Below are 18,387 nucleotides of genomic sequence, written 5' to 3'. Positions count from 1 at the left end.
GACGGATCGTGAAGCTGAGGCTCCAATACTTTGGCCACCTCATGAGAAGAGAAGAATCCTTGGAAAAGACCCTGATGTTGGGAAAGATTGAGGGCACTAGGAGAAGGGGACGACAGAGGACAAGATGGTTGGACAGTGTTCTCGAAGCTACGAACATGAGTTTGACCAAACTGCGGGAGGCAGTGCAAGACAGGAGTGCCTGGCGTGCTATGGTCCATGGGGTCACGAAGAGTCGGACACGACTAAACGACTAAACAACAACAATTATTTTCACTTATATGTGTGTGCATTTTAATACACACTTTTTCCTAATATGCACATCTGCACCACAAAATTAAAAGAAGTGTGAATTTTGCAGGATAGCTGCTTTTCAATTTGCATGTTGTTTTGGGAAGCAAAAATTAGGTAGGTTTGCATTAAAATGCACACCAAATATCTCCCCCTGCCCATGGTGTTAAGTAAGAATCACTTCCCATATGTAGGATTGCAGCCTAAAAGTTATGGTATACAGCAGGCACCCCCAAACTCCGGCCCTCCAGATGTTTTGGACTACAGTTCCCATCTTCCCTGACCACTGGTCCTGTTAGCTAGGGATGATGAGATTTGTAGGCCAAAACATCTGGAGGGCCGCAGTTTGGGGATGCCTGGTATACAGTCTTGCCAGACAACTGCTCATTGAGAACAGCAAGTCCGGTGATTTGGGTGTGGGGTTTAGAACTTCATCTAGATCCTAGCCCATGGCTTTAACTTCTTAGAAGGTTACAGATGACTGTTAGGGAGGAGAAAGTTGAGTAAGTGGGTGAAGAAATGAGTGGCTTAGAAAAATACAGAGCTGTCTTCCTTAATTTTTTTTTTAAAAAACCTGGCTGGATAAGCATATTTAGAAGCCATTTTAACTGTAAGGAATCTTATAGCCCTGCACAAGAACTCCCACTTGTGTGATGGAACTTAACCCCCCCCCCTTGCACCCTCCAAAATTGGTTGGTTGGGGAGGTCAGGAGAACCTCCAGAACAACATGTGGAGGGAGTTGAGGGGGAATCATTCTGTCTTGCAGACCAGAATGCTTTAGAGGTTTTTGATGATTAAGCAGTGTACAAATTCCATTAAATCAATCAATAAAATCTTTAGTGGGTCCATTTAGCTTTCAATGGCTCTGCCCTCCTTGGTTCTGACAGAGCAGGTTCTCCCCTTAAAGGAGAACATGGGTTGCGGAAGGCTTAACAAGACATCCCAGGGTTGGTGGGGTGGGCCAGTTTGGATGGCCACATGTGTGATTGGTGGGCGTGCTGTTGCTGGGGAATTTAGCATGTAGCAAATGATTGATTGAGAGCTTCAGCCCTATATATGCATAGCGAGCAGCTTACAGTTTCACTTGGCTCCTCACAACGAATCTCCCACCCTCCTCTGTCTTTAGGTGTTCTTGCAATTGACCTTGCTGCGCCTGTCATGGGGTTGCCTGTTTTGGATCAGGGGCCTGGTAGGAATTTTGCCACTTGGCTGATTGGCTGGTGCCAGGTGGTTTTTTTGCCTACTGCGTAGCAATTAGTCACAACTTGTAAGGTTGCAGTTAGGCATTGGTTCAAATTGGGTGGTGGAGGGGTACGGATTTTGGTTGGGCCTGCCTCTCATGGTTGCTGCTGCCTTTAGGGGTATTCCGTTAAAGGAATCCTGGGGCTCCACATGTTTGTCTGTATCCCTGGTAGGGGCCAGGACTGTGCATGAGCCTTGGGGAGCATCTGAGGGAGAGGTCAAGTGCTTGGGCCCCTGCCACGTCCTCTCTCAGAGGGTGCTCCCCTACTGGGCTAGCGGGAGTCAGATCTGTCCCAGGCGGGGGACAGATGACTGGAACCAATGCCTAAGCAACCACTCACATCAGTTGTATTTAAATAAAGTTGTGGCCAAATTAATGCCAAAAACCTTAAAATATTGTGTGAAGTGAGTTATTGGGGGGGGGGGATGTCTTGGTACCTCGGCACACAAAAAAGTGGAGAAGAACGGCTTTGAAGAACTCACCACCCATCACTGTTTCCATTTGCACTTGTGGCGCCTTCTCTTATGCTCTTACTGTTCCCACCGCTTCCCTCCCAACCTTGCGGATTAAATCTCTCTCTACAATGGCTTCTCCTGGGCAGCTGCCTTTTTTTTGTCTTGTGTGGGTGGCTTGTCTCTGGCTTTGTGGCGTTCATTTTAATTTTTGGCGTGAGCACCGAAGTGTTGTTAATTCCATCCCGTCGGATTATCATTCGGCTGATTTTACGTGGCAAGCAGTCCCTATCGCCAGCCTGCCTTCTTTCTTTGGTGTGATCACCTCTAGCTGCGGAGCAGAATTTGGAATAGCTGAGATGGCTGTGGCACAATAGAAGCACGCAAGCATGCAGAGGGGCTGGCTCCATCCTTTGGTGAGCCCTCGAAGCATCACAATACATTCTGTGTTCATAGAAAAAGAGAGGAGAAAAACAGGGGGGGGGGCGGTATGATCAGGGTGTACTACTAATGGCAAGAAATGAAAGCATCCACGTTTTTACACACACACACACACACACACACACACACACACACACACACACACACAAGCAACCCCAAATTCCTTTGGCTGAGCAATTCCTACCTTAATAAGAAATCCAGACTGTTGGACTTTGTGGGATTTGACTTGCCAGCTGGACTAGGTAAAAGGCATATTTTATTATTTTCTGACATTCTCAAGCCTGCGGTTTTTCAACTCAGTTCTGGTTTTTAGATAGAAAAGAGAAGGTTGGAGAGGGAGTGTTAAGTGTGGTGTAGTGCCAGACTAGGACCTGAGAGACCAGGGTTCAAATCCTTAAGCAGTCATGAAGCTCGCTGGGCCAGTCACTCACAAGGTTGCTGCAAGGATAAAATGGGGAGCAGGAGAACCATGCATGCTACCCGAGCACCTTGGAGGAAAGGTGGAATAGGAATGAAATAAATAAGATGAGCAATGTTTTATGGAACACTTTGTTATCCTTTCGTGCAGCCTCAGGCGTGTTTACGTGGAAGCAAGTCCCGCTGAATTCAGGGAGGGTTACGCCCTAGGATGTGTGTCTGGGGTTGTAGCCTAAGTTGTTCTTTTGCAGAAGCCATGGTTTGCATGGTAGCCTTAAAAAATAATAATAGTACACAGCATAGAAAATTAGTGCAAACTGCAAAGTACATACCTCGGGGGGGGGGGGTAGGACCTGAACCAATGGCTTCAAGTTACAAGAAATGATAATTTGGCTAAACATGAGGAAGAACTTTCTGACAGTAGTTGTTGTCCGACAGTAGGATGGTCTTCCTCGGGAGGTTGTAGAATCCTCTTCCTAGGAGGTTTTTAAGCAGAGGTTGGATGGTCATCTGCCATGGATGCTTTGGTTGAGACTCCTGCATTGCAGGGGGTTGGACTAGATGACCATTGGGGTCCCGTTCCAACTCTACAATTCTATGATTCTACATGGGCCCCACTGAAGCTGCTTTATACAGGCCATAAGTCCACCTACTACAGTGTGCTGCCTTCCCTGACTGGCAGGAGAGCTCAGGAATAGATCTTTCCAGTCATCCTTGTCACTGAAGTTGCTATTGGGATCTTCTGGGTGCAAAAACATGTGCTGTACCTTCCGATAATTAACTAATTAAACCTTTGTCCCCTGCTTCCTCCAAGGAGTTTGGGACAGTGTTCACACAGCTACCCCCCCCCCCTAGTCTCACAACAACCCAGTGAGGTAGGCCAGACTGAGAGTGAGTGGCTGCCCCACAGTGGGCTTCATGGCTGAGTGGGGGTTTAGAAAGTCATTCCTTGTCTGGCACCCTTGACCCCTCGCCACATAGCCTCCCCTTTTCACCTACTTTAAGGAATACACCTGTGGTAAAGCGCTGCACCAATACGGAGCCACGTTGCAGTGCAGCTTCAAAGTTACACAGGCGCGAACGCTGATCCCTGGATCTGCATTTGAAAGACCGCATTCCCCAATGAATTCCAATTTTGGCAGAGAACACTGTTATGTCACAATCCATACCCTTCCAATAATTTCTTTAAGTGTGCTGGAGCTATTCCCGAGAACACCTGTGAACTGCTAAGTTCTATGGAGCTGACAAGACAAGTCAGACTCAAAATAGAATTAGACACTCAAATAAATTGCTTTAGCACCTGCACCATTGCTCTCACTAGGATAAAAATAAAAGGTCTATCAATACTCATACTTTGGGCATACGCTTCTCCTCAGCTGCGGTCAGTATGAAATGTTTCTCTGCTTTGATTAAAAAAAACCCTGCATAACTAGCCAAATGCACTGTGGGAGTGTTTCATTTAACTCAGAGATAATTTCAGTATGAGCTGGTATTAGACTCAGAAGATTATTCTAAATGGGCCATTGGTCTCTTTTTTTTGGTGTGGCAAATTGCTATGAGACACACTAATCCCCTGTTTGTTATTCCCAAGTCATTTTAAGTATTTCAGTGACTCATATTCTAATTAATGAAAGCTGCCTTAGGAAAGTAATGACAGAGACCTGGCAAAGAGCATAACCGAAGTGTGAGGAAATGAGACAAGAAACTGCACTACCAACATCCTAATGGGATATCACAGGCAAATACATTCTCTTCCCTGACCTCTGCTTAGCATCAATTCAACAGAAGACAAGGCTCCACAGCAGCGATGGAGAAGCTCCAGAAGTTGTTGGAATTCAGCCCACATCATTTCTGACCATTGACCATGCTGGGTGAGACTTATAGGAGATGGAGTTTTACAGCATCTGGAGGGCCAGAGGTTGCCTCTGTCTGGTCTACAACCTGGTGAGTGTGAGAGCCAAGTCTCTACTCTCCCACTCTTGCCATTGCCCATGTACTCAAGACGTCCTAAGCACATTGCTCGTCATGAAAAGAGCATGCTTGTTCCTGTCTGAAAACAACTGTGAGGACATACCCTCCAACATTTTTCTGATGAAAATAGGGACACCCTGAGGCTGGCAATAGGAGGGGAAATGGGTTCTAAGGTTGCAAGCTTATGCATATTTATCCGGGAATAGGCCTCGCTGGTGGCATTGGGATTTAACTCTGAATAAAAATGCATCAGCCAGGTGGTGAGCCTTCTGGTGGCTGCCCATTGGCCAGATACTGGCTGCTAGTTGTCCTTCACTGAAATGGGCCTAAAAATAATATTTGGGCTCTGAACCTTTCCCAGGCAAATGGCAAATTGCATAGCCAATGATAGGTGGTAAAACTTAAACATAATCAAAAATGGATATGAGAAAATTGGTGAGAGTATTGGACTAAGACCTGGGAGACCAGGGTTCAAATCCCTATTCAGCCAGAAAGCTCACTGGGTGACTTTGGGCAAGCTTCTACTTCTTGCCCTTATCTACCTCACAGGGATGTTGTGAGAATAGCATGGAGATGAACCATGTAAGAAACATAGTTCTTGAGACATTGGAAAACCCTCAGATTTGTTCTGCGCTCTCTGTGTGGAATCGAAAGCAGGTGACAGTCACCCTAAGCATTGACACACAATATTTAAGTGTCCTCTGACTCTAAGAAGTAGCTTGTCAAGTGAGACAGAGCTGATACACTAGTTTCCAAGCAGGTGAGTCACAGAGAAGGTAGGCATAGGGGTGAAACTGGGAGAGGTGGAGGGATGAAGCAGCAGGGAGGTTGCGGTGCAAATGCATTGGCAGAGCCAATCTGGCACTCCTGCTGGTGTGTTGGCACCATGCCAACCTCCCCATCACCTTCTCCTTGTAGTAAGCAACAACAACACACCTGCCAGGAAGCTAGTGTAGAAGTTCGGCATGCCAAGCCACATGGACTCATATTTTTTCCTCTCTCCCCTCCCCTCCCCACCCTCCTGCTCCCTTCCTCAGCATGTGGCTGTCACACACACAGCCCCGGCTGAGTCATTTTGCTTGTCCGGTGAGGTGGACAGGACCATGCAGTGTGGCTGTAGCTGCAGCTGCAGCTACTAGGCAACAGGCTAAGTCAATCCCCAAACAGCTTGCTGACACTCCAGTAGCATTTAGAAGCTAAGATGCAAGCCTTGCATAAGAGCAGCCCTCCACCAGTCATGTACACAACTGGCTATCCTCTACCTATGGGAAAATAATTTCTAGCAATTACTTGCAAGGAATGACAGAATAACTGCTGACCAGCTAGGTGATTCAAAGACTGCTTTCCTCTCCCTTCTGTATCTCTAACTCTATCTCTTTCCATGTCTACAGAGAGAGGGGGTGGGTGGGTGGGATGAGAATGCATGCAGTATATGTATTCTAACTACTAGCTTTGCCAACTATGTAGCAGAGCTAACCTAGTGCCTTCAGAGTGGAGTGAACAAAACCAAGGAATTGTACCGGGATTTTAAAATTTTGTAGGTAGAATGGAATAATGAAATGCATCGTTCACAGGTGGGTGCTGTTCTTCCAGAGCAGCATGCTGATGTGCCACTCCTTCATCAGAGTGAGGTGGGGGGGGTGAGGGAAAAGATTGCCGTTCATCCATGAGCAATCAGCTCCATTTCCTTCTTTTCCTCTAACAGTAAGCAAAGCAAGCCTCCAGACTGCGTTATAATAGCCACAGGGCCAGCAGCGTCTTCTTTTCACCCTTTCATTTTGCTAATAGCATTTGTCCTTCTCCACTGCTTCCCACACACTGCTGCATTTAACACTCACGGAACCCAGGGAAGCGGTGCCACTGAGACACTAAAACCACTGGAGAATCTGTTCTCTCTTTCCTCTCTCTTTCCCTCTTCTGTACATTTTCCCTGCCATGATCAGATGAAGAGGCTGTCCTTGTACTTCTAAACTGCATGTTAGGAATTGGAGCTTTTTTGCATTATCTGAATAGAAGAGACTGAGATTCAAGCCCAGACAATCTTGTTTTGCCTTCATTGTCTCTACAGGCACTGCAGGAAAAATATTGGACACACACACACACACACACACTTTGTCATTTTAAAGGAATGTTTAAATTTATTTGAATAAATACCTAGAAGTTCAGTTCAGTTCATAGGTTTATTGTTCCAGACAAAGGCCATGACAATAATACAGAATGTACAACCATAATATGAGCCCACCACCCATGATGTAAGAGAGAGAAGTTACCAGAGGCACCAACCAACTCAAATCCATCTTGTGGTACTTACCTGACCCCCTGTCACTGTTATCCATACAGCTCACTGGGAAGGAAAGGGTGAAGGGTGAGGTAGCAATGAGGGCATGATGCAAAATCCAGCAGTACCATGACCTCACCGCCACCTTGCTCCTCCCTCCCTCCCAGTAAGACACACCAATACTGGTGACAGGAGGTCAGGTCAATGCCACCGCCCCACCTTCTGACTGCAACTGGGAAGCATGGAAAGGAATGGAATGAAATTGGTGTTTCTGGTTTAAATCTCAAGGGTGGGATGGAGTTGCATCATTAGCTTCCTGGCAGGTGAGAAGGAGAGGGGCAAAGCGGTACATGGGTCAGTGTGGTGTGGATGTACCAGTGGAGCCAACACGGAGCTCCTGTCATTGCATTTGCACCACACCAGTCTCTCTTACCCTTCCCCCTCTTACTAAGCAAAAGTGGCCCACCTGCCAGGAAACTTGAGTTGCGACCCCACCCCGCCCAGATTGCTGCTACAGGTGTATGCCCTGGAATTTGAAAGGATGTTTGTGGAGACCAGCCATTAAATCTTCACTTAAGTGGAATAAATGAACTGGTGGGAGCCCAGCAGGGCCGGCTCTAAGGCAAGGCTGGGTGGTGCAAGGCGTCAGGGTGCCGGGCCGCCAGGGGGAGGTGCCGCGCTGCTGCTCCCGCCAGACAGCTGTGCTGGGGAACAGGGCGGGGGGGGGCGCTGGAGGGATCTTCGCACCACGGCGCCAGGGCGCCAGATATGCTTAAGATGGCCCTGGAGCCCAGCCAACAAATAATCTGAAGTCATGGGTAAACAATAAGGGAGGCAAGTTTGCGGATGACACCAAATTATTTAAGGCGTTAAAACCCAAAGCAGGCTGCAAAAATTAATCAAAATATTTTCCTTCAAACTGGCTGAATGGAAAAGAAAAGGGCATATGAAATTCAGTGTAAGTGCAAATGGACACCAGCACCCAATTTTAGGCAAAAAAAAAAAGGAGGGGGGGTCTTATTGTAAAACTCGTGGGAAGTCTGAGCTTGGAGACTGCTGCAATACTGAGGAGAGACTTGTAGAGGCTTATATGTTGTGTGATGAGAGTGAGTTGAGATAAATTATTCACACTCTCAGATTATTCCATTTCATCCCATGAAATTGAAAGCCTGCAAATTCAATACAAAACGGAACACAGTAGTGGATCATGTGGTGGAGTGGTGGTGCTTATATGACCTGTGGTTGGTCCCATTGCTGGTGAGGTAAGGGCAGCACAAATGCACCAGTAGAGCTAATTTGGTGCTGCCACTGGTGCATTTGCACAACACTGACCTTGCTGCTGCCTTGCCTCCACCCTACATTCCAGGAAGCAGTAGCAATGCAACTCATCAGAGGCCAGGTGGGCACTGCCATCCCACCACAATGTCTGCTATTGATTGAATACAAAATTAATCTATGGGCAGGTCTGACCCAAGACATTTTGCCGCCTGAGGCAAAATAGCAAATCCTCAAGTCAATGTGTACAGTATGCAAAGCTAGCCAATTTATTTTCCCACATGAGATAGGAAAATGTATTCTCTTAGGGAGTACAATAACAACATTTTTTTTAAAATGCCCTTACGTGGCACTCAAAATCAGCTGCCTGCGGGATCATTCAGTTGTATAAATAAATCTCCCTACCTGTCTATCAGATCCGGATAACCGGATTCTTCCCACCAAGCCCTCCTCTCATTCTGCAGTGAAATATTCCATTCGTACAGGAATGGATATCAGCTGAGTTTAGGGAAAGCTTTTCTTGTAATGGCTTCTGGCTGCCTTCCTGGATTCAGTCTACAATTGCTCTCATTTGCTGATTATCAGGTACAGTCACAGCTAGTTTCAATAGCATATGTCCAGAATGTATTGACATGGTGGTACATCACAGCAAGTCAATGTGAATAATAAGCTCAGCTCCTTCAAGGATGTTTGCTGACTAGTGTGGAAGATAAGTTTCCAGTCTTTGCTCATAGGTTGAATACTGACGCTTTCCTAAGTATTAGTTGATTAGTCCATATAAAGGTAAAAATTCAGGTTCCTTAAAATATCCACAAACTCATCTATTTTCTCCCGTTTTCATTCTGTGTGCCAAGTTTTTGCTGTAGATCACAGTTGTTCAATTTTGTGTGATTGTTCATGCATGTTCGATAGCCTAAGCTTGTTTGGTACGCTAAGGCATGTTAGGATATTATTTTTTAAGAATAAATAGTACTGATGGGCTTCCACAGGGTTTCCGGCTTCAAGCTACGAACCTTGACAGTGTCCTTTCAGATAAATTATATGCAGCATAACAAGGGTTGACCTCCTCTTCCCAGAGGAAATGAAATGCAAAAGGTATCTTGGTAGCATGAAAGAACTGTCTTAAACCAATTGAGGTCCACTGGAAATTCACAATTACGAGTGACACCAACTACATTATTCAGTTTTATCTTTGGCACCATCACTACGGTGACTCCTTCCCCCACCACTCTGACAGCATCCCCCATAAGAAGAGGGGCAGAGTTTCAGGAGATATATGTGGAGAGACATTGCTGGATTAAAGCTACAGACTTTGTAGTGAGCGTCACAAACTAGGGATTTCAGACACAAGCCATTGGTATCTGTGAGTTCTTTCACTGAATGTCATCGAACTACCCATGTGGCTAAGTGGACTTGAAGGATCCAAGTCTATGGGTGGCACTAGATCATACCCCTTTGAAAATTTGTACTCCAAAACACATTGCCTGTGTGTAAAGCAGGGTCTTGGCCTTCATCTGAAGGAGCGTCTCCCCCCCCCCTTGTTCAGCCCAGAGACACTGTGATCCAGGGCTGAGGGCCCTCTGGCGGTTCCCTCACTGCAAGAAGTGAGGTTACAGGGAACCAGGCAGAGGGCCTTCTCAGTAGTGGCACTAGCCCTGTGGAACACCCTTCCATCAGATGTCAAGGAAATAAAGACATCTGAAGGCAACCCTGTTTAGGGAAGTTTTTAATGTTTGATGTTTTATCGTGTTTTTAATATTCTGTTGGGAGCTGCCTAGCCAGATGGTGGAGTATAAATAATAAATTCTTCTTCTTCTTCTTCTTCTTCTTCTTCTTCTTCTTCTTCTTCTTCTTCTTCTTCTTCTTCTTCTTCTTCTTCTTCTTCTTCCTTTGTTTGCCCCAGAAACAGGCCAGTTGCAGACAAGGGGGAGAACCTAGTCTGCTCATGAAGGCCCTAGATGGGACTACTTTGGGGCAGGGGTGCCAACTTGAATAAAGTCCCGCCCCACATACTTGATCACATGACACAACACACATACACCATTTGAATGCTATTGCCCATCAACTTGGGGGGGGTTGCCCTCTCAAATATTTTATTGGGGGGGGTGGCAAAGGGACCTCAGCCCCTAGGAGTTAGCTCCTACGCTTTGGGGACATAAAACCGCATGGTGTCAGCCTCGAAAACCATGAGAAAATTACAGTGCAAAACTCCCACAATTTAAATGGGGTTGCAAACAGCAATTAATGGTGGAAATCAACAGTAAACATCTGCTTGATTTCCAGAAGTGGCTTTTATATCATACAGAAGATCACAGAAAATACGGAAATGACCAGATAAGGAATTGGAATAAAATGCTGTCTGAATACAGCCTGAGAGAAGCCCAAGTTGACAGACATCATTACACTTCAGTATTAGGCTTTCAGCCTTGCTGGCCCTGTTGTTTGGAGTGGAACAGAGTGGGGAAAGCTGGTGTCTGCTACAAAAGGCAATAGCACCAAAACAGGGCATCAGATCTCCTTAAGTAGAGCCAACTGGACGTCCCCACTGGATGCATGCAAAAGATGTGGGCAACTGACAAGTGGACCCATCTGAAGTCAGATGATACTATCATTCCTATGTCCCGGCAGAACAGAAACTGATCGCCTCCTCCTCAGTGCATTTTGAACTAAATCTGTTGGATTTGGATGCCAGCAGATTCTGTCCGACAGGCTACAACAATCTAGAGAAAAGGGAAGCAAAATCACTGACACACTCAGGTCGAGTGCCTGGAACAACTTTCATTTCAAGCGAGGCTTGAAATGGAGCCAGCTTGTCAAAGGAGATAAAAGAGACGACTAACAGGGAGCAAAACCTGAAAAATAATAATAAGTGAACCAGTCCTGCCAGAGGAGAAATCAACACGAGGCAGCTCTTGTTTCAGCTGTTTTTTTGTTTTTTAAAATAATGCATGAACACTGCTAACAAATCTGCCATTTTCACACTGTTAATTGCAGAAACATTTGCCACTTCCCTGGGGCATTTCTCTCACCCTCCTGACACGTTAACCCATAGCTGCCAAGTTTTCCCTTTTCTCGCGAGGAAGCCTATTCAGCATAATGGAAAATCCCTTAAAAAAAGGGATAACTTGGCAGCTATGCGTTAACCCCCCCCCCCAATTCTTTTCCACCTGAAGATTGCAATGTGACAATCACTCAGAGAGCAGAACACAAAAGAAAAAGTGGGAAGAAACAGGAGAGAAAACTAGAATGCAAACAAGATATACATGGTTATTTTGCCCCTTGTTTCTTTTCATGCAATTTTTCTAGCCGCAGAGAGGGAAAGGAGAGCTGTTCAGTGCCATTCCCTCACCCCCATGGCAATGAGCGATAGGAGGGTCTGAGAAAGGGAGCTGGGATTGGTGTGAGAGGTGACCAGAGAGAGAGAGAGAAGAGGAGGCGGAGGAGGGGAACTCCCTTCCCTGGGCAGCGAATAGGCATTGGATGGAGCCACCTGCCTTCACCAGCTCGGAGGGTTGTCGCCGCGAGGCGCTGGCAACGACCAGGAAGAGAGGGGGTGAGGGGGCGTGGCCCAGAGGTGCCAGGGGGTTCAAGGGGTAACGGAAACTGAGGCTAAGGCAGTGACAATTATCAAGGCTGCTCTGAGCAGGGAGGGAAGCAGGGGGTGGCAGCGGCAAGGAAACGGGTGGCGCTGGTTCTCCATCAAGCATCTGGATGCCAAACTTCCTTGAACATGTATTTGTACAATCGATGAGCGGCACTGGCACCCCTGGGAGGATCGGTGTGCTTCCGTGGGCGGATCCCCTGGCCCCCGGGTGTGCGTCATATTTGCCGCACCGGGTACCCCAGCAGCTTCCTCCGCCACTGGTGTCATGACCCATTTTCCAAAGGTGTGCAATGAATCCACATGTATTGCTCAAGTTTACTTACTTGTTGCCACATTGACTATGAGCCTCACACTGTAGAGAGGATAGCAGAGTTGTGCAGCTCCCCTCTAATGTTTAACCATGCTAGCATCCTTTTGGGGCTGGTTTATTCATTCATTGTAGTATGAATGACCTAGGGATTCAAAAATGGCACTCTGGGGATTTTGTTAGACTGTTACATTTTAGCTTATATAGTTTCAAAGCCCTCGGCACCTATTTGTGCTTGGAATCAGGCAACTGTCACCACTGTAAATAGTCATGCCTACTTAAATAACCATACCTTAGAGATAATCACTGCTAGTGCTAATAATAAAGGTATTCCCCTCCGTGCACAAGATCTAGAACAATTATTCACAACTATTTGCCATTTTGGAGGTGACACTTGAAATTCTAAGTCAGACTTTATTGCAAATGTCACAGTTGACCACTAAGCTTTGCAATGGGATTGTTTTAGACTTGGCATCAGCTCTGGATGTGTGTGTGTGTGTGTGTGTGCTAGTAGTCAAAGTGTGGGAGACAAGGATTCAAATCCCCACTCAGCTATGAAACTCACAATGCGGCCTTGGGCCATCTCTCAGCCTAGCCTACCTTGCAGTGTTGTGAGCAGGATAAAATCAGAAGCAAGAGAGCCACATACGCCATCTTAGGATCCTTGGAGGAAAAGCAAAATAGGAATGCAACAAATAAAGACCTAGATGATGCCCTCAGCTGCATTGCATTGCTGTTGCTCTCTGCTCATTTATTTCCTCACTTGCGTGGAGCCCAATTTGCACAGCTGTGCAGAGGACAAGACCAGCAGAGGCTGATGCTCCATCTGCTTGCACTTGGCTCTGCTCACTTGCTTAGAGGGGACAGGCGAACAGGTCAGACAGTGAGAGCTATGGAGCTCCGGGGGCTGGCAGGCGTGTGGGTCCTTGGCAAACATGCAGCAATGTTGACCCCTGACCCCGGCTTTCCTGATTGTCTTGGCCAGCTTCAAATATGTGTTTTCATAAGCTGTCAGCTGTCAGACAGTAAACTTCATTGCCTATCAGTGACTAAACTGTATGAAATGCTAAGTACCAGTTCCTGCCCTCCACCAAATACTCTCAGATGCTAAGTGCATTGGCACCTCAGCTATCAAGTGCTGTCAAATACTAAGCAGTGCGTCAAGCTGTCAATACTGAAATACAAAGATCAAATATTTGAGGAGTGTTGGGGCGATAAAATAAAATAAACTGAGTCCTCAGAGCATCAATGGGGAATTAGCAGCAACAGTATTTGCAGGGGAGCTTTTTCAGGAGCAATTCATTTCGGGGACATCATCCTGAGACCATACCTGGCCCTGCAAGAGATGCTGGCCTGTTTATGATTGCCTGTTAAGCTTTTATTGGGATGCCTGTTTGTATAGCTGCCCATTACCCGCTTATTCAGATGGCTGTATTTCTTTGAATATTACATAATACAGCAACATTGTGAGGCTGATATAAGTCTCATAATTAAATCACCCCACAAAAAAAGAAATGTATTTCCCCAAAGAGCTTAAATAGAAGACAAGAGACACTAGTATGTGGTAGAAGGCGGGTGGTTTGGGTGAAGGAGAGGACAAGGCAATAGACAAGATTAGCTGCTAAAAGGAAGACTTTACATATTAAAATTCCATTTGCATACATTATCCTACATCAAATGAGCATCCTGAAGGTTTCACAAAAGATTGCTGCACAAATATGATTTCCCCTTCCTCCTCCAAGGCGATCTGCTTAGTCTACGTAAGCCCCAGTTGAACTAAGAAAAATTGGAAAGCTAAATGATCATTTGATAGTCTATTAAAAAGCAGTTTCAGATCTTCAGGAAAAAAAGGTGGGAGTGTGGAGGAGGTGCCATCTTATTATCTCCCTTTGTCATTTGATCATCAAGTGACTTCAGCAGAGGTTGGAACGGGCACAGTTCCACGCCATCCTTGCCCTGACTTTGGCTTAGCACTGAGAAAAATTCTCTGGTTGCACTAATAAAGTGACGGGAAGCAATTGTGCTCCTTTACAGTCGTTTTCTTTTCCCTTGTCTGGGGCTGCCCAGTCTATAGGATCATGACAATGTATAACAAGATGTAGAGCAGGGGTGTCAAACTCAAATTCATCGGGGGCCGCATCAGCAGTTTGGTCACCCTCAAAGGGCCGGTTGTATCTGTAGGACTATGTGTCCACTCTTTATTATCATAAATTATTGTCACTGCATTCAATTATTACTGTTTTTTGTAATAATGTAAGTAATAGCTAGCTCTGAAAGCAGAAACATTGTCAGAATAATGGCAAGTAGATATTCAAATGTACAATTATTGTACAATTTATTGAAAAATGATTTTTGGTAACTGCACTGGGTGGTGGAGGCTCGCTAGGGTTTCATGCAGGACCTTTGCAGAGCTACTAGTACCTGGAGATGCTGGGGTCCTTCTGCATGCAGGACAGATGTTCTGCCAGTGAGCCACCACCCTTCACCAAAGGGAATGGCTGAGGTTGACTCACTGGAGCTGCTCTCCTGGTTCCAGGGTTTAAGGGCCAGAAGTATAAAGCAGCATCCTATGTTTCTGAGGAGAGGGAGAGGGAGAGGGAGGGAGGAAGGAAGGAAGGAAGGAAGAAAAGAGGGAGTGGGAGGGAGAGAGGAAGGAAGGAAAGAGGGGAGAGAAAGAAGAGTAGGAAATAAGGAAGGGAATAAAGAAGGAAAGAAAAAGAAAGAGGGAGAGAAGAGGGAAAGGGAGAAAGAAGGAAGGAAGTAGAGGGAAAGAAAGAATAAGAATGAGGGAGAGGAAGAAAGATGGGAAGGACGGAAGGAAGAAAGGAAGGAAGGAAGGAAGGAAGAAAAGAGGGAGCAGGAGGGAGAGAGGAAGGAAAGAAAGAGGTGAGAGAAAGAAGAGTAGGAAAGAAGGAATAAAGAAGGAAAGAAAAAGAAAGAGGGAGAGAAGACAGAGATAAAGAAGGAAGGAAGGAGAGGGAAAGAAAGAATAAGAACGAGAGAGAGGAAGAAAGAAAGGGAAGGGGGGTTCGCCGCCTTGATTCAGCGCCAGAAAAGAGCGCGAAGGGACCCCCCCGGCCCCAGCTGTTTGTCGGCGCTTTGTCGGCGCGGCGCTTCAGCAGCAAGGTCCCGCTGCTGGGTCCCGCTGGCTGGGGCGCTCGGCGGGCCACATGACGAGGTCTGGCAGGCCGGATTTGGCCCCCGGGCCTTGTGTTTGACACCCATGATGTAGAGCTTTATCGACCTTACAACTCACCTTTGCATATTTGAGGAGCGATGTATGAAGCCTTCTCTAATATTTCCACCTCCTTGCAAAGTGGCGTCACATGCTTGGGACACGTACGTCTCAATCCTACGCATGTTTACTCATGAGCAAATCCTTGGGCTAGAATCTATATGCCCTTTCCTGGGAGTAAAGCCCCAGTGAGCACACTGGGAATCGCTTCTGAATTAACATGCATAGGATGGTGCTGTTATTCGCAAGAAAGGTGATACAATTAATCATAATGGTTGTTGTTGTTTCACATTTTTGCTTGGACCCTTGCATTATTAAACATTATGCCTTTGAGTCCTGATTTAATTAAGTATTGTTCCTATGTACTTTGGAAAGGAGTGAGTTGTAGCATTTGTTCAAAAACATTGCTATTGTGCAGGATATTGGCTATTGCTCAAACACTTCCCCATAAAAACACTAGGCAGATTTCTGTATTTTATGTTGTTCATTTATAAACCACTTTCCAGCTCAGTGTTGCCCAATCTGTAAAACAAGCTTATCTGTGTAACAAATTTACCCATTTTTCCCTTTTAAGCTATCAAACCCACCACAACACACACACACACACACACACACACACACACACACACACACACACACACTGGAATCTGTGGCTATATTTACTTTTTGAAAGCCATTAAGTGAACACTTATTTCTTAAAATGAAAATGGAAGATACAGCCCTAGTTATTGTCTTTCTGCTGCGGTGCCATCTGGTTCGTGTTTACTCAGCAGTCAGTCACAATTTGTTCCGTGGGGTTTGCTCCCTAGTATGTGTGATTAGAACTGCACCTTTACATGACAATTCTACATGTCTACTCAGAAGTAAACCACATTGAGCGGAATGGGACTTACTCCCAGAAAAGTGTGTATTACAGCCTTACAGAGCAATTGAAGTTGAATTCAGGAAGCAGTGGGGCAGAGAGGAGTGGTAGCCAGGACAGAACATGTGAGTACAGTGGTACCTCTGGTTAAGAACTTAATTTGTTCCGGAGGTCTGTTCTTAACCTGAAACTGTTCTTAACCTGAAGCACCACTTTAGCTAATGGGGCCTCCTGCTGCTGCCACGCCGCCAGAGCACGATTTCTGTTCTCATCCTGAAGCAAAGTTCTTAACCTGAGGTACTATTTATGGGTTAGCGGAGTTTGTAACCTGAAGCATTTGTAACCCGAGGTACCACTGTATATCTATCTATCATCTATCTATCTATCTATCATCTATCTATCTATCATCTCTCTCTCTCTCTCTCTCTCTCTCTCTCTCTCTCTCTCTCTCTCTCTCTCTCTCTCTCTCATCATCTATCTATCTATCTATCATCTATCTATCTATCTATCTATCTATCTATCTATCTATCTATCTATCATCTATCACCTACCTTATAGTTATACCAGCTATTAGCTGGCATGGCTGAGGGTCCCAAGGATTGTGCTCCTCAGGGAATCTCTGGAACTTTGGAACTAGGGCTCCAAAGTGGCCTTTCCCCCAAATACTCCATTTCAGAGCTTTCTACTGACCACCATCCATGGGGGAACCACTAGCAGTAGCTCTTTGCCCAACTGGGCGATGCTGGGGCCTCCCCTGTGGTGGAGCCCCATCCCTCACAACCAGTGGAGTTCCTCTCCACCAACAGAAGCCACTGGAGAGGTATCTGCACGCCGTCCAACCTTATCAGGCATCAATTGGGGTGGATGGTCACAGTTGCACTGTACCTCTGATGTATGTGCCTCAGCTGATGTTTGAAATTTCTGCCGAGAATTTGGCTGCAATGCTGAGCCCCTAACTGAGGCAGCTGGATGGCTACCACTGCACCTACAACATCCCTACTTGTGCCAGCTGGGTCCCATTGCTGTCACATGCTGACAACAGGGTCTGCACAGCATCCAGCAGATCCTGTGCTGGCGCAGCCCTCCCTCTGCCCCCCCTGGTTTTGGGGGCGTTCCACTGGCTACCACTGGTTGTAGCTCCTGTCCACCCGCCATTTGGGTGGGCACATTTGTCTGCTCCTCAGCAGTGGGGCTTCCCCACTGATAGCAGAGCTGCCCTGCTGGTCAAGGAGATGCTTCCTCTCCATCCAAACCCCTTCTGGTGTGGTGGAATGGGGCGAGTGGTGGTGGATTGCTCTTCCTGTTTCATAAAAGCACAATGCCAATTGTACCCTATACTCCAGGTTCCATTTCTATAGAAACACTTAGCCTTAGTTGCTGATGCTGTATTTTCTGAATCCCACATAAATGCAGCACCATTAGTCAGTCTTTAGAGGCATCAACTCCACAACATGGCCTTTGAGCACATTTCTCTGAATTCACACATTTAAAATGAGGCATTTAATTCTCTGAATTCAATGTACTTAACACTGATATTTCCGAGAAGAACTGTCCCCCATGGTGTTGCAGAGCATGCAGTTTATTTATGTAACTGTGACAAATCCTGGAGCATAATAGTTTCCTCAGCTGCTTTGACGATTAAGGTAAAAATAACCATATAAATAAAGCACAAGCTGGAGATTAGAGAAACCTGTTTAATGTGAACAGCATCCAGTGCGTTCCGCAAACTATAAGAAAAGTTAATTTTTCATGCTCCTGAGAACAGTCACAGAATAACAAACATGAAATCAGAACGGAAGTATTTATCAGTGCTGTACATACAGCGATACTTCAGAAGCTTCGGCCATCGTTTGAAGAGATTTGAAATCAAACTACTGTACCTTGTGCTACTTTTCCGAGGTGCTCATTTTCTTTGCCTACAATTCTTTTTCTTTCAAATATTGAACAATTGGTGGATCTCACAGCTGTGAAGAACAATGCTTAACAGATATGGGGGGGGATTCTATGAAATTG

The 18,387-nt window shown here is 46.0% G+C and overlaps 1 long non-coding RNA gene across 1 annotated transcript; it reads right to left on the bottom strand.

Annotated features, from left to right (window-relative positions):
• Nucleotides 1-2,303: 2,303 nt before the first annotated feature.
• LOC118080350 (uncharacterized) lies at nucleotides 2,304-3,955 on the bottom strand. The gene is made up of 3 exons (XR_004691958.2): nucleotides 3,842-3,955; nucleotides 2,610-2,727; nucleotides 2,304-2,428 (listed from the first exon to the last, which is right to left on the bottom strand). It is a non-coding gene; the product is annotated as an uncharacterized LOC118080350 (long non-coding RNA).
• Nucleotides 3,956-18,387: the final 14,432 nt, after the last annotated feature.

The sequence above is a fragment of the Zootoca vivipara genome, chromosome 2 (genome assembly GCF_963506605.1).
Source record: "Zootoca vivipara chromosome 2, rZooViv1.1, whole genome shotgun sequence".
Lineage (NCBI taxonomy): Eukaryota > Metazoa > Chordata > Lepidosauria > Squamata > Lacertidae > Zootoca > Zootoca vivipara.
This window is presented reverse-complemented; position numbering and strand designations above follow the sequence as displayed.